Source organism: Aulonocara stuartgranti (assembly GCF_965226115.1).
Source record: "Aulonocara stuartgranti genome assembly, chromosome: 1".
In the NCBI taxonomy this organism is placed as follows: domain Eukaryota; kingdom Metazoa; phylum Chordata; class Actinopteri; order Cichliformes; family Cichlidae; genus Aulonocara; species Aulonocara stuartgranti.
Window position 1 is genome coordinate 12,636,764 of NC_138939.1, and position 27,393 is coordinate 12,664,156.

General features: G+C 38.2%; 1 protein-coding gene across 5 annotated transcripts in view; it reads right to left on the reverse strand.

Annotated features, from left to right (window-relative positions):
• LOC309709754 (FERM domain-containing protein 5-like) overlaps nucleotides 1-27,393 on the reverse strand; it is an 82,584-nt gene that overhangs the window by 32,505 nt on the left and 22,686 nt on the right. The window contains exon 1 of one of the 5 annotated variants that reach the window (XM_082538575.1): nucleotides 11,742-12,639. The exons of the other annotated variants lie outside the window; for them this stretch is intronic. The gene's annotated coding sequence lies outside the window, so the exon portion shown is untranslated. Of the gene's footprint in view, nucleotides 1-11,741; nucleotides 12,640-27,393 lie in introns of those variants that run through there. 5 annotated transcript variants of the gene reach the window in all.

The following is a 27,393-nucleotide window of genomic DNA, read 5'->3' on the forward strand; positions in this document are numbered from 1 at the left end:
TAACATTACACATCACACAGAGTAAATATCATTACTGCCATATCATCCCATTGAACTGCAGAGAATTAGACATATTAATTAGTTAAATCTAACCCTCTTTCATTGACATACAGGGAGTGCAGAATTATTAGGCAAGTTGTATTTTTGAGGAATAATTTTATTATTGAACAACAACCATGTTCTCAATGAACCCAAAAAACTCATTAATATCAAAGCTGAATGTTTTTGGAAGTAGTTTTTAGTTTGTTTTTAGTTTTAGCTATTTTAGGGGGATATCTGTGTGTGCAGGTGACTATTACTGTGCATAATTATTAGGCAACTTAACAAAAAACAAATATATACCCATTTCAATTATTTATTTTTACCAGTGAAACCAATATAACATCTCCACATTCACAAATATACATTTCTGACATTCAAAAACAAAACAAAAACAAATCAGCGACCAATATAGCCACCTTTCTTTGCAAGGACACTCAAAAGCCTGCCATCCATGGATTCTGTCAGTGTTTTGATCTGTTCACCATCAACATTGCGTGCAGCAGCAACCACAGCCTCCCAGACACTGTTCAGAGAGGTGTACTGTTTTCCCTCCTTGTAAATCTCACATTTGATGATGGACCACAGGTTCTCAATGGGGTTCAGATCAGGTGAACAAGGAGGCCATGTCATTAGTTTTTCTTCTTTTATACCCTTTCTTGCCAGCCACGCTGTGGAGTACTTGGATGCGTGTGATGGAGCATTGTCCTGCATGAAAATCATGTTTTTCTTGAAGGATGCAGACTTCTTCCTGTACCACTGCTTGAAGAAGGTGTCTTCCAGAAACTGGCAGTAGGACTGGGAGTTGAGCTTGACTCCATCCTCAACCCGAAAAGGCCCCACAAGCTCATCTTTGATGATACCAGCCCAAACCAGTACTCCACCTCCACCTTGCTGGCGTCTGAGTCGGACTGGAGCTCTCTGCCCATTACCAATCCAGCCACGGGCCCATCCATCTGGCTCATCAAGACTCACTCTCATTTCATCAGTCCATAAAACCTTAGAAAAACCAGTCTTGAGATATTTCTTGGCCCAGTCTTGACGTTTCAGCTTGTGTGTCTTGTTCAGTGGTGGTCGTCTTTCAGCCTTTCTTACCTTGGCCATGTCTCTGAGTATTGCACACCTTGTGCTTTTGGACATTCCAGTGATGTTGCAGCTCTGAAATATGGCCAAACTGGTGGCAAGTGGCATCTTGGCAGCTGCACGCTTTACTTTTCTCAGTTCATGGGCAGTTATTTTGCGCCTTGGTTTTTCCATACGCTTCTTGCGACCCTGTTGACTATTTTGAATGAAACGCTTGATTGTTCGATGATCACGCTTCAGAAGCTTTGCAATTTTGAGACTGCTGCATCCCTCTGCAAGATATCTCACCATTTTTGACTTTTCTGAGCCTGTCAAGTCCTTCTTTTGACCCATTTTGCCAAAGGAAAGGAAGTTGCCTAATAATTATGCACACCTGATATAGGGTGTTGATGTCATTAGACCACACCCCCTTCTCATTACAGAGATGCACATCACCTAATATGCTTAATTGGTAGTAGGCTTTCGAGCCTATACAGCTTGGAGTAAGACAACATCCATGAAGAGGATGATGTGGACAAAATTTGCCTAATAATTCTGCACTCCCTGTACAGTTGCTAACACACTTCATACTTTTCTTAAGTGGCTGAAATGACATGAATACATTTATTTCCTGTAGCTAAAATGGCAACCAGACTGCTTGCATGCCTTTGTGGGGCAATCGTGCTTGGACAGTCTCGGTCGTTGTGTCCTTGGGCAAGACACTTCACCCGTTGCCAACTGGTGGTGGTCAGAGGGCCCGGTGGCGCCAGTGTCCGGCAGCCTCGCCTCTGTCAGTGCGCCCCAGGGTGGCTGTGGCTACAATGTAGCTTGCCATCACCAGTGTGTGAATGTGTGTGTGAATGGGTGGATGACTGGTTGTGTAAAGCGCTTTGGGGTCCTTGGGGACTAGTAAAGCGCTATACAAATACAGGCCATTTACCATTTGTGCAAGTCAAGTATCGAAATGTGGCTGAAGTAAAATGCTCCGGTAATTTTACCACATCCTCTGTCAGCAGCCACTCTGAAATATCTTTTCTATTATTGTCCAGTTGATGTCTCTCATGCAAGTATATTTTGGGTTGAGATCAGGAGTTCTCAACGTTTTGAGTGTCAATTAAGGGAGCCATCATATAACTGACTGCTTCACCGACTTTGCTTTTATTGTAGTGTTTGTCATATATCTGCTCAGAGGGTGATGATTTCTGTGGTAATTGTTGTAACTGTAGTGGTTTTTTTGTTATATTTCTTTACAGCAGCTGTGTATTTCAGCATTTAAAGGTTCAGTCTGTTAGATATTGAATTGAAGAGAATCCCCCTTTCTTTTGCTCTGTTCCTATATAATGGTATGATATTGATAAAAACTATAGATTAATAGTCCACTCTTTTCTTATTAAGTACATGAGTAAAGTTTAACACTAGCCCACAGGTCGCACATTGAGAACCCTGGGGTTAGACTGTTAGAATTAAATTTGCTTTATAGCAAATTTACAGACAAAAAAAGCATAAAAACTAATCACACATATTCATTAAAACCACTTTCCTAGAATAACTCTACTTTCTAAAGGTTTAGGCCTTAACTATGTTTTCTTTATACTGTGATGTACAGTGTATGATCAGTTAAAATGAGTACATATATGAGTATATATTATTAATTATTTAATTAATTAATTATGTGTGTATTCTTGTACCGATAAAGTAGCTCGGGCTAATATTATCCTGTCAGCTTACATTAAATTCACTGAAAAAATCATTAAGCTTTGGCATTTGATTTCACTGGTCTTCCCTGATCAGAATAAATGAATGGCCTAGAGGTTCTGTTCCCCAACACTTGCATGTGTGCTTGCTCAGGTGTATTTGAGAGTGCCTGCAACCTCAGGTATAATTTAATGTAAGAGATCAAATAATCTTAACAACCATCTCATGAATATGGATTTTATGCGAGCCAAGGGGAACATTCAAGACTTGTGATAAATCACAAAAAAGCAGACAGAGATCTGTAGACCAAAACCAGTTTTTATGGTCACAGAAATCAACTTTTGAGTTCTAGAAAAGATGAGGATCAGAAAAAGGATTTTCTTTTGCCTCTTATATAACTCAAAAATTGAGGAGAAGACTATGCACACTGTTCTTACAGGTGAAAATTGCCTTTCCCGCTTTTTAGAAAGAAGTCCACTGAGTATGCTCCATTTATCAGTCCTCCCAGAGAAAGCTTTAGTTGGATCGAGACAGACTGGCTTCAGATTCAAGACTCACATTCAGTGCCTTTGAGGAACGATGGATTAGCTCTTTGCTCTTGGGAAGACACTCAAGCAGTTATGGGAATTTGCTAATCCAGTCTTTGTGCACTTACTAAAGCTTATGACAGCATACTTCAGGATGTATAGTTGAAGATGTACAGCAGGAACATAGGGTAGAAAGACCACAGCGCTGAGCCATTTGATCTTTGCTATGTTTTGTCTGCGAATGTCATGGTTACAATTTTTATTTTATAGTGATGATAAACTAGTTCTTACTGGTTTCATCACAGTGTCATTACACAAATGGGTTTGATAGTTTTAATAACTGAAATAAAATTTAGCCTATACTTCAGTGAATGAGGTTAAATGAAGTGCATGACTAAATCTGACCACATGCAAGCGTTTTAACCTTCACAAGGCTCATGAATGCTGGCTAACATCTGAAACAATGAGATTTCAAATACAAGCAGCTGACCTCAAAAACTGCACATCCTAATTCTTCCATGGTGAGTCCTGGAGGAGTGGGATTAAGTTTGGCTAAAGTACACTAACCCGTTTTAGGCTCAGCTCAAACTCATATAAATCTGGGAAAGCTGAATGAATTATTTGTGGCAATAGCAGTAAACTTATGAGTAATAAGAATCGTAGCATTTTACATATATACATGTTCATGTATGTATCGGGGTTCTTATGAGATGCGTTGTGATAAGTGTAGTAGCATGGGCATGTGTGCACTGTGATATTAGCCACAGTGACTTCTGGGTAAATTAGATTAGTGCAGACCTGCCACAGGGAGAGGAATGTATTAAACAAGCAGAGGCCCGTAAGTGCTTTATGAAGGCACGCGCCGTGTTTCATCACAGCTACAATAAAAGTGATAAACGGGGAGATGGAAATAACCCAGACTGGGGCCAAATGATCACTGTGCTCCTTTAGTGGGAGCATCAACAGCAGCAGCACGCCGCTCTCTCAGCATGGCCAGGCCTTGCATTAGATTAATTATTGAGAGGGGTTCCATATCAGCTTGGGAAACACCACATCAATAAATAATGGTGTCATTTTAAGCTAGAGGATGGAAATTGCAACAACTGTGGGAATAGTTTTGAAAAAATTACTGCTTATAATAGCGTCTGGTAAAAGTGGTGCTTGACAACGTTTTGTTCCAGTTTTGCAACGCCACACAGCTCTCAGCTTTAGGTTAGCAGACGATTAAATGGAAGTATGGTTCACGGTGGTCTCAAACGTTGCCTGCTTCTTTGGAGCTCAACAACAAAGTTAATATTTAGCATATCTCAAAGCTCCACTGCATGATCTTTACGCTGATTTTTGCTGTTCTTTAAGAAGCTGTCCCTAAAGCTGCAAGCCTGTAAATGGCTTAGTATAATCTTATGATATGGTAATGTGTACTTTCCATATTCTACAGAGCGAAAGACTGTAGTGGATGTTCCTGTCAGTCAACGGCTGTTTGGTAAGAAGATTTACACTCAACATGCCTTCACTGGCAATCTCAGGGAAGAAATAAATCAGCTATATTGCAATGGCTTTTGCAGAAAGAAAGAAAGTGACTCGTGTATATTCTGAACATACACGAGTTACTTTAAATAAATAGACAACAGGCACCAGCACCATGGTGATGTAATAGTACTACTATACATTTAAATAACCTGGTGATGATGTGCACTGTATATTATACTAGGTTTCATTAAGCTTCTCTGTATGTTTGCTTAGTATATCTTACATTACTTAAATAAATAGGCTGTCTCCATAACAGCTGTAGTCACCCAGCTGTTTGCTCTAGCTGCATAATTCATGGACGCATGTGAGAGCAGTATTAAAGAACAGTATTTATTTATCCCTGACATCTTGCACGAATAGCCTCTTTGAAAGTGCATAATCTAAAAGTATAGCTAAGGATTTGTATCAGAACTCAATGGATCCAAACTCAAGACTCAAAACATCACTTTTCTTTCTCAGCAGCATGATTAAAAAGAGCATGGAATTCTTCTCTGAATTCAGTAGAGCTCAACTAAAAGCACAAGGCTATGCAGACCCGTGCTGACACTGGAAAAAAGAAAGTAGACACACTGAATAAAACCGTACTCAATGGCATTTCTATGGGGATGACTCACACCACTTCTTGTGGATAAAGCTCTCTCATTTCCATGTATTTTCCCCCAAATTGCATGAGACTGGGTCTTTATTTTCCTCTACAGCCATTAATTTACTGGTGATTCATTCTTGCTGCACAGCACAGTGACACTACTTTAAATTGCTCAGAATATATTGCTCGTCCTCAGATTTAATCTCAGTTCAACACAAGAAAAACACAGTGAGTATGAAGTCATGTTAGGAGAGGGACTTTTTGACATGAGTAAAGTGACTCATTTTGAGCTGAACATTTCAATTAAATCTTAGCTTTTAGAACAGGATTCGTGAAATATGGCTTTTTTCATGAAAAAAATATGGGTGATTCACAGTATAAACTCTCATGATCAAATCATTAAAACGTTGAAAACATATTAACAACTAGGGATAACCTTATCACCACCTACCTAATGCTATGTAAGTGCCCATTTCTTTGGTTTTGCTGCCCAAACAGTTATTGAGGCATGGACTACACTAGACCCCTTAAGATGTACTGTGGTACCTTGCACCACGATATTAATACGTTATCCTTTAAATTTCAAGATAGGGATTCCATGGATTGGACTTTTTTGTCCAGATCTAGAGAATTTGGAGGTCAAGTCAACATCTCAAAGTCATTGTTGGAGAATTCAAACCATTCTTGAACCATTCCTCTTACTTTGCGGCAGAGCACAAAGAGGGGACAGCCATCAGTGAGTACTGTTTTGATGAAAGGGTCTGCAGCGTGTCAAAACAACATCCACATGTATGGGAGAACCCAAGGTTTCCCAGCAGAACATTACCCGAAGCATCACACTGCCCGCCAGCTTACATTCCTCCCATAATGCATCCTGTTGCCAGCTGTTCCTCAGGTAAGTGACACCAGGCCATCCACATGATAGAAAAGAAAACATGATTCATCAGACCAGGCCACCTGCTTCAATAGCTCCGTGGGCCAGTTCTGATGCACACATGGCAACCATTGGTGAACACGAGTCAGCATAGGCACCCTGTCTGCAGGTATACAGCCCCAAACGCAACAAACTGCACTGTGCATTCTGACAGCTTTCTATCAGAACGCGCATGAACTTTTTCTGCTATTTGAGCTACAATAACTCGTCTGTTGGATCAGACCAGCCATTTCTCCCTACGCGCATAAATGACCCTTGGCTGCCCAAGAACCTGTCACGGGTTCACCAGTGTTCCTTCCTAGGACCACTTTTGATGGATAGTAATGCCTACAGAGAGCTGCACTTTGGGAAATGCTCCGACACAGTCATCAAACCATCACAATTTAGCTCTTGTGAAACTCGGTGAAATCTTTAAGCTAGCCCATTTTTCTTGCTTCTAACAAATCAACTTTGAGGACAGAATGTTCACTTGCTCCCTAATATGTCTCACTCACTAACAGGTGCTATAATGAAAAGATAATCAGTGTCATTTGCTTCACCTGTCAGTGGTCATACTGTTATGCCTGATCAGTATATAGTCTTTTTTTCAAATGGACAACCAAATAAAAGGATACACGTACACGCACACCCACACACACACACACACACACACACAAACAAAAAAGGTGGTTGGTGATTCAGGAAAGAACAGATAAGTCTGAATAAAAGCCAACAAAGAAAAATCCACAGAAAAAAAATCCAAAACTAACAAAAGCAAGAGGAGGTTATGCGGGGAATTACAGGAAAGATAAACAGCCGAAAAGACAAACTGACAACTGACAAGGCAACACACAGAGTAACTACACAAGAGGAGCACACTAGAGGTGATATTAATGAGGGCAGAGGTGACAATCGAAAAAGTGAGAAAAATAAACCCAACGAGAGGAAGCAAAACAAACACAGACACACAAGCCAGTGTTTAATGGAAACAAGCAAAAAAAGACGCAGCATGATTGTTCAGAATATTAGTCACCTTTTCTTATTCTTAACAATGTGGTTGAATAGATTAGGGCTCTAAATGAATGGATTCGTTTAAGGTTTAGAATAAACACCACCCTTTCAAGTTCATTATGATGATGGCGCGGACGACCAACCCACGCAAAGAGTTCAGTGGGTGTTTTATTCATCAGAAAAAGAGAATAACTAACAATATAATGTAGGGTGATGTAACCCTGTTAAAGTTGCACAAAGACATGCTTAAGCAAAAATTTATATACAATGTAGTGTCAATCTGTGAGACACTAACATGCTATGACATTGCTTGACTACAGTTTAATACACATATTTTATTTTCTCACTCATATGCCCCTAAAACAACCCTCAGCTGCAAGGGGAAAAGACAGTGATCCTCTTAAAAAGATGTTCACTGTCAGCAGGCTGCCATCTTTATTGCCCTTGAAGTGGCCCAGTGGGACTGAACAATGCTGGGACTGTTCGCAATCACTCCTCGGCTTGGTCTTATAAATCCTTTCTTGTTTGGGTAGAGGTTCGAGCTCCTGGGGCCTTCATTAAAGAGATGCCACAGTGGAGAAGTGTCCCTGAGATCAGGAAACCCATAAGAATTATTAGGACAACCATACTCAGTGTACGCTATTGCTTAAACATGCTGTTAGTGGAAGACGGAAGAGGGGGAGAGAGAGTTTTGGACAGAGAGATAAAAGGCTATGTGGAAAACGCAGGATAGTGCAGGATATAAAAAGGAAAAGAAATAAATAGAGGGAAGCCAGTACAAAAAGAAAGACAACCTTCACAGATGTCTTGTAGCCCCAGCTGAGCAGTCTCTCTGTCTTTTCTCTTAGAAAAATCTTGTGATGTGCATGAGATGAAAACAAGCCAAACCACAGAGCACCTGTTTTTTCGTCCTTCCTTTAACCTCTGATTCAAAGCACTGAGCACTGCTCTCACAATAAAGCCTGACACAATCTCAAAACTTTGGCTGAAAGTTAAAAAGTTTAATTACAAGTGTCCAATCTTATATTTTCAATATTCCATATTTCAGACCAGATAGGCAAACAAAACATGGTGACGTGTACCATAAACAGCGGCCAACCTTCTTGAAATAGGCTGCATTTCAAAATAATATTCATGTTCACGGCTAACACCTGGGCTTTGTAGCTGGCAACAGTTCAGCTCTGCTATATACACAGTAATTTGTGTGGGAGAAATGCTTTACATACAGTATGCTCTATAGGATGTGAGACTATAGTTTCTGCACTGTTTTAACATTAAATGCCCTCAACCTATCAGCAACAACTATAGTAGCAAACTGGTAACTTATTTTTGTCTCAAAAATGCTAATAATTAACCCATTAATTACAAGACAATATATCATTATGAAGAAAGCTGCAGCTAATTTGCATTCTCCATGCAATCAAAATACATGTTTGTAACTTTTTCCCAATGCACAGTCCCCATTAATACCTAAATGCCTTTTTACCACCCTCTGATTATCAGTCATTTAAGAAACATTTTAAATTCTTAAATAGCATCAGACTTTTCATTGCACAGACTTTGCAGCCTTTGCCTTTAACACTGAGCAGAGCCCCTAAAAAGTCTTCATTAAAATTCTGTATAACTTTCCTTGTAGTTGCTACACTTTCAAATTTTTCACTGAGGGTTTATATCAAAACTTGATTATGGTGTTATTCTATGTCCATGCAACTACAAGTACGAGACCAGGGAAACATTTTAAAGTCAAGTGGAAGCACAGCTGCTGAATCACTGCTGAAAGAGCTGCAGCCGTGTCTGGCATTTAACAAGCTCTGCAGCAGTGTACGCCCTGTCAGCATTTTTACTGTAGGATCACAGTCAAAGTTTCGTTTAAAAACACACATACAACAAATATATATTCTATCTAGCTGCATTCGTTATAAATATGTGACATATAAAGTTGAAGAAAGACATTTTATTGCTACATGATTGCTGTACATGTACTTTCTTTCACATGCACATCAAAAAGGCAATCAGAAGGTTCTTAAATTTCCTGGTCATTTTAGATACATGAATTGCTCACTGTATAGCTCATGATCTTGATACTGAAGATCACAGAGGGCAAATGTAAGGCTGGATAAATTAAACGGATCACATTCCAGTTACTGCTCTCTGTGACACACAGTCAGCTATATCTGAGTTATTTCTGCCTAAACTTCCTTTCTTTATTTGTTAGATTATGACTGATATGTCTTACAAAAAGAGAGAGAGAATGAAGAAATTCATTCTTTCATTATATATGGGTAAAAGATACACTAACAACCATCTGGTAACTGGGGTCTCAGTGGACATTTTTAGAAGTGTAATGCATACATACACAGCTCATTTGATATCTAACCTTTGAAGCTTGTCTTTTATGTTTTAGATATCACAGAGAAATCCCTAAAGCTGTTTCTGAGATATTGAGAAGAGGGTGGGCCACGTGGACAGATGACAGATCAAGAACATCCCTGTGGCTACGGTTGTTCAATATAAGCCTAAAAATACAATTTAATTTGAGTGGCCATCTTTGAATTTTGGCTTGACAATACAATATTATTTTGTGCCGAAACAAATCACTGGAGGTAACTCTGGCCTCAAGACATTACTAACAGGTCATTTGTCTCATATTAAGCTATTACTGTCTCTCTGAATTTAGTCTTTTTAAAAAATGAAGGGATACTCTAAATTAGATTCGCTAAACTGTGCCAAAAATCTGGAACACTGCTTGTGATCACAAGAGACTTTCTTCAAATAGTAATGTAATATGCTTCACACTTTAATTCATCAGACTGACGTTTTCTTTAGTCTTGGAGTCTTATATAATGGTGTTTAAAAATCTAGCTTTAACCTATATTAGCTGCTAAATGGTGTTCACTGTTGAATTTAAACTACAGCAGAACCAAGGTAAGTGTATACATCTTTGTTTTTTTGTATTAGCCTTACAAATGTAGATGCAGATTAACATCCAGCTCCATTTCATCTGCAAGAAAACTGGGTGTCTGGCTTTCCCTTTGCTTGCTTCTGAAATAATGGTAGAGAAATTAATTACATTTTACAATTACTACCCCAAATAATATGTGTGCATGTCTGTTTAGGCGTGCAAGTTGTGGAGGAATATCAGGCAATACCTACATTTAATTGAAAACCCTTGCATTACTGTTAAAGAAGCAATGTTATACTAGAACAATTGTCAGTTAAATATGTTGCTGTTTTATCACAGCTGGTGTAATGGTAAGTCCTGTTGGCTCACAAAAAGAAGGTCCTGGGTTCAAATCTGCTGAGCGGTTTCTTTATGGAGTTTTCATGATCTCCTCGTGCCAGAGGCGGTTCTAGCCTCCTCCCCACACATGCATGTTTTTTAATTAATGACTCTAAAGCTATTTTAGAAAATGGATGGCTTTAATAAAATTAACTTTGATAACAAGTGCAATGATAAAGTATGCATTTTATTTACCATGTTCACCTTCTCAGTTCAACTCATTCACTGATAAACATTCAGAATACACAGCGGCATAATAATTTATATCTTTGCTTGCTCCACTTTTCTTCTAAACTTTGGGTGTTGTTGCAAAAAAACAAAAAACAAAAAAAAAGCTTCACAGCTGGAACAGGAACCGAAAATGTCAAAACAGGAAACAAAGCAAACACAGATGGTTTTCAGCAGTTTTCTGTAGTGCGTCCCATGTTTTCCACCTGTTCCAGCAACTGGCATCTGTGCCATCAATCCTCCTGCATTAATGTATCCTGCTGATGCAGACTTGTGCTTCTGCGCAGTCTTCAGCACTTACAGGAAATGACCAGTCAAAATACAAACACTCACCGTGCACTAGAGCAGGGCGATATGGCCAAAAATATTTATCACGATATATATTTGAAAATTTGCAATAACGATATAACCGACGATATAATTGATGCGAGACAAAATACAACTCCACAACATTACTAGCGCAAAAAGACAACCTTCCATTTATTTTCACTTAAGAAGCTGGTTTTTATGTACATTAAAGCTTTATAAAAATGTAACAGTGCAAATGCAAATTCCTTGCTGAAAGTTTAACCAAAAGGCATTTCCAGTAGAAATGGGCTGACATATCCTGAGCATAACCATGTATAATATCCACTGAAGTTAAAAAGAGGTGCTTTGCAACATTAAACTGCAGTGTGCAGTACGTATTTTTCGGACCATAAGGTGCACGGGATTATAAGGCACATTAAGCGAAACAAAGCAGTCAGATAAATCAAACTTTATTAAACTCATTCTTCTTGCTTCCTCCACTTCTGTACCATTGTTTCATTAATGTTGAATTCTCTGGCAGCTGCTCTATTCCCATGTTGTTGCAGTATATTAATGACTAACCTCGTATTGTGGATGGATTATCTCAGTTGTTCTCCTGACTGAAGTTTGGTCCGTTTACAGCATCCTGCCATGCGATTGCATTTGTTTCTAACCATGAAGAACCTTCACGTTAACTTTTATAAGTGGAAAAGTGTTAGTGTTAGTCCTCCAGCTTCACTGTTTATGTTATGCTAACATAGCTGTGTCGCTAGCGATCACGTAGCACATCATTATATACCAGCTAGCCCAACTTCAGTAACCCTACAAACGTCACTGCTGTTTAGTTTCCTGTCTTCATTTATGTTGGAAGTGATAGCAGAGCTGTACGTTTGATTTTTTTTCAGAAATCTCTCAGTCAGAACATGCAATATCATGCTTAGGTAACTAGCGAAACTAGCGAGCTAACTTCCGCTAGCTTCCTGCTAACTTCTAACTCCGTTAAATGTAATAACTTTTGTTTTCATGGATGCCTGGAAGTTAAACTTTATAGTTACACCTGGTAAAGCAGCAATGCTGATCGTTTTATTAAAGATGAAAGAATTTAGACAGTTTTTAACTCTAAGTGATGCTGCAGTGTTGTTTGACCTGAAGTTTACGGAGTTTAGGACCCAGATTACTCCCAGATTTAAGAGCATCTTAGTCCGACAAATACGACAATAACAACGGCCGCTTGCATGTTCTGCAAAAAATGTGCTTTGTTGTGTATCTGACGGACAAACACCAAACCAGTTCCACATCACGGAAGTTGCACCATTTTTACAAACCAATTCTGGTTCATCTGTTTCACTCAACAATCGGCCATGTGCGTATGAAAACAAAGGCACTGCGCATGTGCGTTTTACTCCCATTCTATCGCGATATTTCATTTTCCTATCGTTGCCTAACATTATACCGGTATTACCGTGAACGGTATAATATGGCCCAGCCCTACCGTGCACCAACAGTAATAATGTCTCTGTTGGTGCCTTCTGCTGCACAGAGATTATGACAACAAGCATAAACTGCCTGTGAAGAAGATGGTAGATTAAATGTTTACTGCAGTCTATTAAAAAGTTACAAGGATCAGCTATAGAAGCTGCATAGGCACCCAAAGTTTTCTCTGATGAGGAGTAATCATGTTGGTTTTTTTGGGGGTTTTTTGGGGTGGGGGGGGGGGGGGAGGGGGGGGTTGGTCAATAAATAGGTGAAAATTTGAGCCATGAAGGTTATTTTTCATTTTTTGGACTTGCTCTTGCCCTTTTTTGGCTTGAATGTGCTTCTATGTCTTTTATAGAGTATTTGTACCTTTTCACCATCACATTCTTCTGCCATCTGTGGTATCCCCTATGGCATCGTAAGTTTGGTTTGGTGCAAACATAACAGGATTATATATGTGGACTCATTATCCCTTCCTAAGGTTGCCTGAAAAAAGCAGTATAGCATATAGAGAAGGACTAACTAACTGACTGAGGCATACTACCACTACTAGTGTATGAATGCGAGAGTGAATGAATAGTGGCATTGTAAAGCGCTTTGGGTGCCTTGAAAAGCGCTATATAAATCCAATCCGTTATTATTATTATTATTATTACTACCATGTTGCTATCATGGCTATTTTGCACATTTTAAATCAGGATACTAATCACTTTGTCACCTGAGAACATGGCAAGGCAAAAAGATTCTGGCTTTCATTGATTGTTAAAGAGTTTAAGGACTTAGCTGAGAGTATACAGCAAAGCCAGAGAAAAAGGGAGAAGTCAGGCTTTTAAAAAAAGTGTTAAAAACCCTTACAATGCAGAAAACCTTTAATTTTCATTAAGCTAAACCTTCACACAATGTTCAAATCAATTTTAAGCCAATCAGGCAGCACAAACTTGACCCATACTTGTAGGATAGTGAAAAATGTGTTACTGTAGTATACAACGGCTTTGAGCTCAGCAATTTTTAAGCAGTTCTCTCACAAGTCTCTAACCAAGAGGAACTGCAGATCAAAGAGCACAGATTATAAAAACAGTTAAATAAAGCAAAACTATAGCTACTGTGTGAAAAACAGATCAATTAGGAGAGAACTAAAACATTGTTAAGCTGACACTTATTATTTTTAAAAATAGACATGTATGCAGGATACTTTTGGACATATTACTTGCTGTCAAAACCCACTTTTGTAAAATAACAAATTGTAAGTGACAAAAATCTGTGGAATTTTCTACAGATGATAGGAGCGCAATGATTGTCTGTGTTCAACGTCTACTCGATTAGCATCAAGCAGTGTTTACCTTCCGTGACACTTGTTATGTAACGGTGGTGTAAAGCAGCAGCACAAATGTCATGTATCTGGTGAGTTTTTCCCTGTGGAGCATTTGTGAAAGGTTGACATATCCCTGTACAAACAACTTCTTCTGTATATAGTAGGAGGGGTTTAAACCACACTATTGTGGACATGGCTCCTAGATTGTTTCTGCAAAGTGGCAGAAAAAAAATACTTGTTCAGGTAACTGCAGTAAATGCCCAGAAGTCACTTTGCCCAATAATTATTCAGTTTCCTAGGCACTGTAACGGCAGCTCATTTAACAGAATAACTCAAGGAGGACTTCTAATAATCAGATGTTATTACTTGGCTGAGTGATTATTTGGCTCACTGCACAACGTTAAGTTATAAGAGTCATAGGATTAGATTGTGGTGAAATTAGTGAGAGGAAAGGGTCAGCAAAACCCAATTAAAACAATAAGAAAAGAAAAACTTTGTGACACTGAGAAAAACAATATTCAGTACAAATACTTTATATATTTTTTGAAATATTTCTTCCTGTAAAAGCAGCTTCACTGTCATGCCTAAGGGCAGGACTGCAACAAAATGCTTTGAGCTCTGATACCATAGACAGTGTTCTATCTATGGTATCAGAGAAGTCCTTCTGTAAAAAGTGCTAACAGCCAATACTGTTGCCCTGACCGAACAGTCAGCAGGTCAAATGTATTAGTGATCACGGTCCATGATGGAAGCAGGCGCCCTGCATCTGCTGTGCTTGCATCTAGACAAGGATTCGGAAGGACACTGGGTGATTTAGGGCTCACAGACACCAGCCACTTGGAATTGGCTTTCCTAAAACCATGCTACACATGCAGACATGCACACATTCCCATACGCTATCATTATCTGCGTTCATCAAATGCACCAGATGGTGTGTGTATACACACGAATACACACAAAGACTTCTCACTCAGACAAAGTCACGCTAATGCATCCTTCACACAAAAGATTTTTTATTAGCTTTCCCCCTGCTCCTCAGAATGTACAATGAGCACGCTTGTGCGTTGAATGAATTGTTTATTTTCCCTTTGGGGACAAAGTGGCCATCAGTGGACCGTCATAACACTCGTGATGTTGCCAGAAAGGTTTAGAATGGAAAACTGCGCCAGAGAAGCACTAAAGCGGCTTCATTCTTCTACTAACTTATGTGCTGATAAAGACAAGTGGAAAACCTGAGAAAAACCAAAGGGACCTTTACTTTATATACATTAAGCAAAGAAGGGAGGATGTGCTGGAATTTGTGAATGTCCCCTGGGGATGAATAAAGTGTCTAGTGAATGTAATCTAATCTCAGTAAACCACAACCAAGGTTAACATCCGTCTTAATATTCATAATTCTAGACATTCTCTAAGTGTTATGTTATGCTGAAATTAGCATGCTTTAATTTTTCCAGTTTCTAATTTTAAAAAAAGGAAAAAAAAAGAATAAACAAAATTATAGACATTACATATCAATGATTGTAATTTTTTTTTAACTGTCCCCAGCGTGCAGAGCACACTAAACTGATGTTTAGTCTTTCTGATCTGAATCTCCGTGAGCACTTACTTCCAAAAAAAGCTATATATCTATCTTAATGCCCACATGGTACTTGCCCACAGACAAAAAAAACAGCCACCTTGCTGACCATCTTTATCTCACCAGCTTTATCTTTATTTACATACAACATAAATCACAGGGGACATATTTTGTATTCATGACCAATAATTCCTGTTTACCCAGTACCTTACAGAAAATGCTCTTATTCCTAAAATCTCACTCATATTACTTTTTTGTCTTTACAATTCTGAATACTCTAATAAAAATCTTTTTATTTCATACACAATTTTACAATATTATATTTTTCAGTGTTTTAATCTGTGGGCATTTATAGCTGCCTGCTGTTTTCATCTCATCCTCAGCACATGAGCAGTGATTAACCGCCCACAAAGAACCTTTACCAATGCATATGTCAGAGTCCCACGGTCTTTTTGCTTTTATTTATTTGGAGTTCTTGGAATTTACAGCTTCCTGTTTTCATTGTTTTAGTCACTAGTTTACTTTGTTGACGTTTGTTTTCTTTTTGCTCCTATATGTACTCTGTAGGGGTTCTCTGCATATAGTTTTAATGTAAGTTTCCTGGTCTTCCTCATTGTTTCTATTGGTGTAAAGTTACTGTTTATGTGTGTGTGTGTCCAGCCTCTGTTAGTTACTTCCTGTTTTATTTTAGTTTAGTGGTCGTGTCCAAATTCATGGGCTGCATCCTCCTGAGGACCCGGCCTTCGCGGTCTACGTGGGCCGGGTCCTCAGAAGGTCGGGTAGGCTGGAAGTAAACGGCTGGGGAAATTAGACGGTCTAGCCTTCTGATTAGCGTCACCGCTGTCTCGGTGGAGTTTAATAAACTCAGCCGTCTGCTCCTTGCTATCTAAAATATAACAGGACACTGGCGTAAATTCTCGACCGTCTCATACTTCTGTTTAATCAGTTTTCTGTTTGACGTTTAGTCAGCTGTGTAAAAACCAAGGAGGAACCCACCCGGGGGATTAATAAAGTTTTATTTTATCTAATCTAATAACTTTAATCTCAGCCAAACTGATTTACTCACGAACAAACAAAACACTAAAAAAAGCCCAACAATAACATTTTTAGGTTGTCTAAGTGACTTATATATTACGTTTAACCAGAGTAGCAAAAGTCTGCGGTGATCTGAAAATGATGTGCTGGGAGTTGTGCCGTTCTCGGCGGCTTCAGTGACCCTCGGACTCCCGGCTAGCTATCGAGCTGGTGGGTATAGACGTCTCCGAAAACGTCGAGGCACTTTTGCAAATATGCGATATCTTGATAAACCGAGCAGATATTTGATGTTTACACAGCTACTTTCTCGCCTGAAAATATGTTAAAAGTTTATTTTGTGACCCAGAGCAATAAACCTGCAGGTCTATTGTGAAACGGAGTGAAATTATAGTATTTTATATCTGCATTTATTTTTTTTTGTATAAACACATTTGCATGAATTATGAGGTTGTGTTAGTGACCTATGTGGACCATAAAATATGAAAGCAAGAGTCCCTCCCAACATAGAAGAAACACTGGCCCCAGGTGACTCAAATTGTTCTCCACCCATCTGCTGAAGCCTAAAAGTAGAACAAATAGACAAATTAGAGAAGCAACCAGACCATCACCATGTTCAAATGAAATTTTATGCCTTGGTGGCATTACATAAATTTAAAGTTCTATATACTGGCACAATTTTAAAACCCAGTGCAAAGTGAATGGGGAAAAATAAGTGTGTGCCTAAATCCACAAAAGAAAATAAATCCACAGATGTGGCAATAAATCATGGAGAAACAAGTTCAGGCTGCTTTTGGGAGACAAATTTATGTTTATTACAATATTAAAAACCTAGTTAGAATGTTTTTCACAGGTAGTTTGTTTTGCTTTCAGATAGATTTTGTGTCTTCTTTCTGTCACACACACACACACACACACACACACACACACACACACACACACACACACACACACACACACACACACATAAAGGCACTTGGACTCTTTCAGAGACTTAATATAATCATATGTTGGTCCCCAGTATCAACACTTAGGTTTGTGGTGTGTTTCATCCCTAAATAAGAATAATAAAATCTAAACATTTCATTAACATATAAGTGTATATGTACATACACTTATTTCATATTATTTCATATTATTCCAGTTTGAGAGCCTACACTGCATTTTATATATAAATCTGCTGTCTGGTTTACCTTATAATTTTTCTCCCACGATTTCGCCACATTCATAAAAGGGGCAATCGCCCTATTGCATTGTGATATTAAATCTCCTACACAAACACACAGGCTCTTCTGTGTACCAGGTGAGCTGGACAACTTGATCAAACGCCACTGAACAGCCTCAAGCAGATAAGAAAAGGAAGGTTTTACATTCGAAAACAGCATGATTAATGTGTAGAGGGAGCTGCTGCTTCAGTGTAAACAGCAAAAATGTTAAACAACAGGTGGCATCTTCGGAGTGATTGTATTTAAGAAAATCATCATCCTACTGGAAATCTGGTTATTCCAACATTTGCTTTTAGTATCTTAAGTTATTTGGAAAGGGGAAGAGATTTTGAGAAACTCTGATTTAAAGCTGAAAACCAACAAAGACAAAGGGGGACAAGGTCCCTCAAAAAACCTCTCATGTCCAAACTGCAGGACAAAAAAACCCCAAAAAATTTCTTTTATCATGTTGTGATGTTATGCCCATCTCTAACCTTTCTTTTGTAAACTCTGGTTGTCTGCTGAAGGGCAGCACTCTGAAAGTCTAACCTTTAAAACTCTGCTTTTAGAGATTTATTTTCAGATAATATGTGTATAAGTTTTACTTTTTTCATTCTTTAATTAAACAGCAAATAAAGGAGCAATGTTACACCTCTGTCCTTATTTTTTTTTTTTTTTAAAGGACTTAAATTAAAGAAGAAAGCCAGACAGTAGGGTGAGTGCATGAAGACCACTGTAGGATGAAAAAGCATATTGCGTTTTTCTGGCATGCTCTAAAGAAGACTGGAGAGAAAATAGCACTCTATTTACTCGAGAGAGCTTGAGGTACAATTTTGGAGCTTTTCCTAGTAAAGCAAATCAACCCAACAGTGACACAGCCAGCTGTCTTTTATCCAAAACCTTGTGATAGAATTACATCCTTTAGCATCAATATGAGAAACCTATCACACTAATGGCCATATAGTCTAAGTGTTAGCAGGTGCAGATAAAGACACTGCTATTTTTTGAATGGTAGCATCACCAGTTATTGATATGAACGGAGTATACAAGCACATTTATATCCCATATTTGCACCATTGCCTAGACACAAATTCTGCAGTCTTTTATTTCCTTTCTTTGCTGATCTATTCATCCTCCAGCTTCCCTGTCACATTAAATCTGCAGCGTCAGATTTAAATATCTTTGATGACAAGAGTTACTGCACACCAACTCATACAACTACATGAAAGTCTAGTCACATCATATCAATATATTCAGACTGCTGGATTCCATTAGTGAAGGACCTTTGAGGAGCACTCACCATGTCAGGCTTAGTGAAATAGAAAATTTGCATAAGTTTTAAAACTCACTAAGTTTCTTACAGAGAAACATCAGTAACTTAAATCTGATCCTGAAGTGTAATTATACTGCTTGGCGAAAAATAATCTTTTATCTATTCAGACATAGAAATGTACCATATGCATGAAAAGCTATAGTAATGCTTCATTTTGCTACTAATTCTAGACGCTACTTTATTTAATATCTGCCTCCATTCGTCCATAGCCATGCCAGTTTTTTCTCAGTATTTTCAGTCTCCGTTTTAATCAAAGCTTACAAATCCTGGCTCCAGCTTAATTTTTATGTACAGACATTAAAGAAGTACTGGACTTGTCAACAAAGCCAATATGTCTATTTCCCAAAATTATTATTCTTTTAAGGCAATATTTCTGTTACATTAAGTTTTTTTTTCCAACTAATTCTGTTCATTAAACCCTGATCATCTCTGCCTGAGGGAAGAGTGGGAATTTTGAGGTTTTGGGGGCGCAGACATTACCCTCCTTCCCCCTTCCTTTACCAAAACTATTGATTAATCCCTCTCCACCTTTTTGTTCTGCCTGGGGTCTCCTGGGGTCCATGTAAACAACAACTTCAAAGATATAGTTGGAAGCCCATCACAGAGGCCTGTAAATATCAAGAGGGCTGCAAAAAAAAAAAAAAAGCCAGAAAGAGAATTTTGCTGAATCATTAAAATGCAGCTCAGCTGCAATACAGCAAGTGTGCAAGCTATAAATAAACATATTTGGAAAGGAAACACATTCACTAATGCTCAGCCAAGTCCAGGCAATGAACAGACAAATTACACAAGGCTAGCCTACAATATTACACCCGTCAACTATACCAATTGTGAATGCATGCATGTGATATGAGGTCCATATAGTGCTGGGGGCTAAAACTAAACAATAGTCTGCTGCTGTATAGCAGCAAAAGTCAGCTCCAGATTAGTTTCACATGATAACAGTTTCAAATATGACAGGAAAAAGTGTCCTGGTACAGCAGACATACATTCACGACAGTGCATGATTTTTCCCTTTCAAATTAAAATGCTACAAGACAGTCGGAGAGACTGATTAAAAGGTACAAGAAGGTTTTTCCTAACATTTTTTAAAAATATGTGCATAACAATTATATTGGCTGAAAAGTCGGGTTGATTGCTTGTCTGCTGAAGTGAACTGACAGCGTGCCAGCCCAGTCCAAAATCCCACTGAATTTTTTGCAACACAAGGCACAGTGGAAATTTGATTTTAATTTAACATAAATATTTGCCCTTGTGGTTAAAAAAAGAACCAAAGTGTGCTGCAGAGAGGTCTGAGATGGATTGAGGTGGACACATTTATTTTACTCCAGTCACCATGCTAGACTCTGGGGCTGAACAAGGGTGCAGTGATATTTAGAATAAATCTTGTCTCATTAATGACAGTGGAGCATGAGATCCCTCTGGAACTGGGATGCCCACACATACACACACAGACCCATCGATCCTCATGAGCACACAATGACACTTGTGAAAAATTCCAAGGGTTAAAGGAAGGCAACAAGAAAGTCTCTGACTCCTGCAGTTGTGCTTTTTGAGGGTTTATGAGGCTATAATGTTTTTATTCTCAGAAATAAAATTTAAACACTTGAGGAGGAAGGTAATGTTTCAATTCTTAAAAGTAATTATTGTTATTATATTATATGCTCATTAAATCCTCACAGGTAAAGCTGGCCCTCCCTTTCATCACTGCCAGAGGCAAACAGCAGCCTGTGATAGGAACAACACTGCTGCAGCATTATTCAGAATGCCGACGCAAAGCGGCAGAGACAATTAGCTGCATAGCTGCAGATATTCACCGAGCCCCTGAGAGGACAAGCAGGAGTCGTTCTTATTCCTGTCACACTGCCCCGAGCTCCGCAACACGCTCCTCACACAAAAATCAGACAGTCGTAAAAGGGAAACAGATTGTGCCGTGATTGAGACTGTTTAAGTCTGGGCCCGACGTTATTGTCCAACAAGACAGACAGGTCAAGAAGGGGATGCCTTCACATAACCAGAAGATTACTGTGATGCTTTTCACCTGTTTGACAGTTTATGTTGTTCCTTGCTTTCATGTTGCTACAGCTTAGCCCCTGACCTCTTGACATTATTACTGATGTTTTTTTTTTTGTTTTTTTGTCTTTTAACCTAAATTGACTTTTTTTAAACCTGCAGGGCTCAAATTCAACTTAAGACAGGAGGTCATTTTGTTTCTTCAGGTCAGACTTCACGTAATATTTTATTTAAAGCGAAAAAGTACACACAGGGCTAAGATGGCTCATTTCACATTTCACACTGTCTGTTATCCTAGTGTGAGCAAAGCCTCTAGTGAAGGCACATGCCCAGCTAAACCCAGCATTCAATGCCAGCTTCCTCTTGTAGGCTACTGTAAATGGGCAAGCTGCACAGGACAGGCAACCTCTGCCAACCAAGCATCCAATGCAACAAGAGAGTTAACAGTCCATTCTCTTCAGTATTTGTCTTTTTATGTAGATGGAAAATGAGCTGGATGACATTTTAGCTTACAAACATTTAAACTGAGCTCATCTCTACTTGTAATGGCCTGTCAATAAGATTCCTTAAAATCATCATTATTTTTTTCTTTTATGCCACTTTCATGTTTTGATCCCTTCTTGAGACCACTTAGGGTCTGATTTGGATGAGAACCAGCGCTTAACAATATATAAGTACAGTTTGAACAGTTTGTATACTACCTGTTGTATGATACTCCCTGCTTAGCACTAAACAGACAAAGGCAGTCCGCGAGCAACTAACTGCTAAAAACCTCTATCCTCCCTAAGAAGCTAATAACTTAAAGCAAAAAACAGTAAATGTTGAAATTAAATTCATCAAATGGACAGAAATGAGACTCTAAATGAATTCTAATAAAGTCCATTATCAACAATATTAGGTGAAAGATGAATATTCTGTTATAGCTGACTCTTAGTTGGGCTTAAAATTATGGGCAGACAGTAATGATAGCTGTGTACACAGTAGTATATCACGGTTTCTTCCTAAAGTATTTCATTTAATTTTTCATTATTTCACACGGCTCAATGGGCTGATTCATTTCTAGTCTTCCTTTTAGTACAGAGCAAGGGCACTGCAATGAAAAGTAACTGGTCCCACAGTATATAAACATACACTCCTCTCTTAGAGGCCATGTAAAAAATAAACATCTTTCTACCCTGCTGGATATTTAAAAATAGCTTAAAATGATTTCTCTCTCTTCATTCGAGTGTTCCAAGCTGAGGAGTAAGAGTGAAAATCCCACTGAGATGACACTTCATTTAGGAAAGATACTTCCAGTACAAGTTTTTCAATTAAAAGCTCCAGTACCTCAGACAATTGTGTCACTCTAGCTGTGCACTGAGGAGGAAAGGGAGGCTGACTGCTAAGCTCTCTGCAATCACGTGCTGCCAACTCTTGCCAATATAGCGGGCCTCATTTCTCTGATGCACTGTATTAGGAAGGATGACTGACACTTAAAGAAGCCCTATTTAAGCCATACGTCCATAGCGTCAATGTCTGCATGCACACTGCTCTTTCATCTGATGGAGAACAGATAATGTATGCGAAAATAAACTGCCAAGCACATGCATCTTGATAACTAGTTGCAGTAAAAATATTGTCAGATCTTTCAAGCAAGGCTATACTGTGTTTCTTAGTAATAGCTGTGGTTACTAATCATCCATCATTGTCCCAATTTTGGATATTGAAGGAATGTCAAGTTAACAAATGATGTGATGTTTGGAGTAAAGTAGCCCACTAGATTTAGAAGTCAGGCTGTTCAACCAAACATAGACTAATTTAGAGAAAATTGGGCTTTGAGGCCTTGGTTATTAGACCCCGTTTGCTGTAAAGAACAGAGCAATTATTGATCCTCTGAGTTTGTAATTGACTTTTAGATGCTTTCTAAATGATGTTAGCAAGGCTGGCCATGGAAGGGAGAGACAGCATGAATGGCATACAGATTGTCCTAATACACAGCAAACAAGTATGGCCTTGGCTGCTGACGTGAAAAATATCAAACCAGTCGTACTGTTTGGTGGGTAAAAAAAAAAATTAAACAGTATTACAGAATCATTTTAGTTTAAAATATTCCCAGTATATACATATGTATTCCCCCATTTGCTCCTTGTCCCTGACCTTTGCGAGACCTTTTACCTTCCTTTTGACTCAACTGTTTGCTATGCTACTTAACTTATTAATGACCCAGCACTGTATTAAGGATGTGGATTGTGGATTATTACCCATCCTTTTGTCCTGTGTTTTGGACCTCTTATCCCCTGAACAATCACAGAAACACTTAAACACTCCAAAATCTCCATAATTAAATTAAATGAAATGTCTCAAGCATCTTAAGTAGGGATGGGACTTGAGACCAGTTGTATCAAAGAGGTTTGGTTCCTTGAAATTGTTAGTCTGCTTGCCTATCGATTCCGCTTATCGGCTCCACTTGCACTTGCACTACACTCAGCTGATTTCATTTTGTGTGCTGGAGGAGGAAAATAGTGTTGCTGTTTACAGTGAGGATATGGACATTACTTTTATTTTTCCTACACAAAAGGACAAGAGCAAGATGGTGACGTGCAAACTGCGTACAAACCCCTGCACAGACTGTGAGTGATGATAAAGCTAAGTGAATGCTGACCCACGCCCAGCAGCCAGACCCTGAACTTCAACAGGTAACAAAGGGATGAGCAGTCAGGCTGCAGCCTCTGTTTCTACCTGTTTATGTTTCTAAAGTAGGATCACTGTGGCGATCACTTTGAAGTCTGTTTCTGCTGGTTTTCATCTTTGCTTTGTGCTGTTGGCTTTGTGCTCATACGTCTGTGTCCTTGTTAGGAAAGGGATTTGTGTTGGTGTGCGGGAGTGTAGCCTCAGGTTTATATTGATAAATGGTAATTAAGAGAACATGCATTTCAGGTCATTTATGGAGAAACTAGAAAGTAATGTGACGAGTAGTGTAACAACCTACTTACCTTCTCCTGAGAGCAATTAAGTAACACTTTGCATTATTTTTAAATAAAGTGTTTAGTGTTATATGTTTAATACATTACTTTTTTTGAGTAGTGACCCCAACAATGAATGCCTCCAACATGCACAAACATTTGAGATGGTGATAACTATCAAAGTGGAGCCAGTGAAAACCCAATGAGAATCAGTAAATGAATCATTAAAGAATCAAATCGATAAGCAATGGAATTACAATTCCAATCACATTACATTCTTATCAATTACCATGGCTAATGAAAAGCCAACTGAAGTAACCAAACAAGGAAACAACATTTGTTTAGAGATTTTTACAGACCTCAGTCACAAAGTGCTTTACATAAAATAATATAAGACAATACGAAAATTAAGAGGTAGAAGAAGACGTACACCTCTGCAGGATGTCCCCCATATTATTCCAATAGTAATGATGTATTTGAATAAATCAGCACTTGACCTTTAGAGATTTATTTGTGATTATCACTCCTGATGTTTCTTTGGAGAAAATATTATTTATTACGAATGGATTGCATTTTCATCCATGCAAGTAGTTTTGTTTAGTTTCTATCTGGTCTGAAATTTTATATCCCAATAACACTCATTGCTGAAAATTATGGTTATCACATTGTAAAATAAGAATGCCTGTATAGATTGCTTATATAATTATTTATTTATTTGGATGACTCATGAAGAACAAATATATGTATTTTTAAAAACAACATTTATGTCACTAGATTGAAGTCAAGGTTTAAAAGTGATGGAATATAATTAGCAATGGGTGGGACATTCCTGGCGTCCAGTCCCCAGTGAAAGTTTTGCCCTTGGATGAGAATAATGTTGCTGATTAATCAACAGCTAAACAAGTACAGTTATCTACAGCAAGAGCGGGAATTCATGACAGGCACTTTCATAGTGGTTTATCCCCACCAGAGTAAATTAGCGATCCATCCAAGTATCCAGGTAAGACTGAGGTCAGGCGTTTCTGCAACGTCAGAAGTGACTAATTACCAACAGCTGAGCCACCCTTATGCAGAACAGAGGAGAGCTCAGCGAAGATAAAAAAGATGTGCAAGGCAAAAGCTTAAATAAGTTTTGTTAAGTCATCACATGCAGATGACACTATTTCATACCAACTAACAACAATGTGAACAGAATCTTAACAGAAATGCTTAACAGCAATTGCACAAAAACCTAGATAGTCTTAATGAACAACTATAGTTTCAAGGGTTTTCAAGTTATTCGGGGAACCAGGAATAGGTTTTATGATTTATCCATTTTAGTGTAAAAAAAACAGAATATTAAATTCACCCATCTAAGTTACTTTCTTTGTGCAAATTCTCTTGATTTTTGTCAGATTAATGCAAACATACAAAAATTGTTCACATGTTTACTCTTTTTTCCATTATCCAATCTTCCCCTCTCATCCCAAATGAACCACCCTAGTGTAAATATTCATTAATACACTCAATTAGCAAATTTGAGTATGTGTTAATTTATGTACTCATTCTAGATTCTGGCATAACTGCTCATTTATCATTTTTAAGATAAACGTCTTTCTAAATTGATGTCAAATTGGTGACATTTCATTAATTGAATTAACAACTTCCTTAATTAACACCATGTAACTCTGCAGAAGTGAGAACCACTGATATAAAAACTGATTTTCTTAATACCAAGCTAGTGGATTTTCTTAACTCTGTATCTCAATACTTGAATGTGATATGTTTTAAGGAACAGATTAAATATAATGTCTCCCAGTTTAGTGTTGGCTGTTGAAACTATTTATTTAACATGTATGAGTAACACAGCAGCTGAATCCTGTTTTCATTGATTTTTCACATCTGAATATTGAGCGGCAACCACATCACCAGTGCACTAATGATAATGATATAGTTAAAAAAAATAGTGTTTTTACCCTTCCATAGATATAGAAGAACTAAGTAATGGGTCAACTGAATATAACATAGAGCTAAGTTTTTGATTCAATGGATCCGAGTGTGAATGATGAAGAGTAAAGAATAATAAAATTGCATAAATAAAATTGCATTTTAAATCCAGAAGTAATGAGGAAAGAAAGGTAAAAACAGCAAGATAAATGAACTGGTACTTATATAGCCCTTTTCTAGACTAAATGAGCACTCAAAGCACTTTATACTACAAGCCTCATTCACAGACCCACTCACACAGCACTTTAGTCTCCCCTAAGTGCATTCTAGTTATCACACACACACATCGGAGGTAATTAGTATCAGCATCTCACCCCACAGTGGTTTGGCAACGCTTCAGTGGAGAGGAACTGGGGATCGAGCCACTAACCTTCCATTCGGTAGATGACCCACTCTGCCTCGTGAACCACAGCTGTCCGAAAGACGTTTTCATGTTTGATTTTGTAAATAATGTAGTTTATCATCAGCTTTTAGGTAGTTAGACATAGTTAACAACAAACTGTTGCTTATTTACTCGTCTATATATACAAATCACAAACCTTGCCTGATTTAAATTCAGTGTTCTACTGAAATATCCTGATGCCTCTGGTGGAGAATATAATGCCAGCAAGATAGCACAAAACTGAAAACTGAACATTAAAAGAGTTAATTTGTTAAATGTAAGAGTTAAATAAAGAATAGTTGTATTTTTTTTAGCTACCACAGCACAACTTAATTGCTCACAACCAGGACTGCTTACCAGTTATCTCTCCTTGTGACTTTGGCCACTTCCTGAAAAGGTGAAGTTGAAGATTTTGAAACATTGGAAGAGATTCACCTTGCATTGCGGAGGCACAAATTCAGCGGGATATAACGGTACTTTTATGGAATGATTTGTAAATGACTGCTGATGAGAAGAGATTAAACTGATCTGGAGAGTAGCCAAATTTAAATCCCTTCACTTAAAATGAGTTAAAATATTAATATTACTATTTATATTTATTTAACTACTGGGGGGGGAAAAAAACAAAGAGGTGAATGGTTTGCTCTGTGTCTGCGTGATTTCTGCATACCCTCTCCCGGTACGTTTAAGTGGAAGGATGGAATATTTGCAAGATACTGTAGCAAGATTTCAAAATGAAAGCGCTGTCAACCCATAATTTGTTGGCAGTAACATTTCTTTAACAAGTTTCCATTTCTTCTCGGCAAGAAGAGTTTACTATATATCTTCAAATCTATAATCTATACTATAATCTTAACTTCTCAGACTTATTAGTCCACACTGCATGAAATCAAAGCAAAGGAGGAAAACATTTAAAAGCTTTATCGGATCTGTGGTTTGAAGTAAAAAGCTATCCATAAGCCTTCTCGGATGGAAAA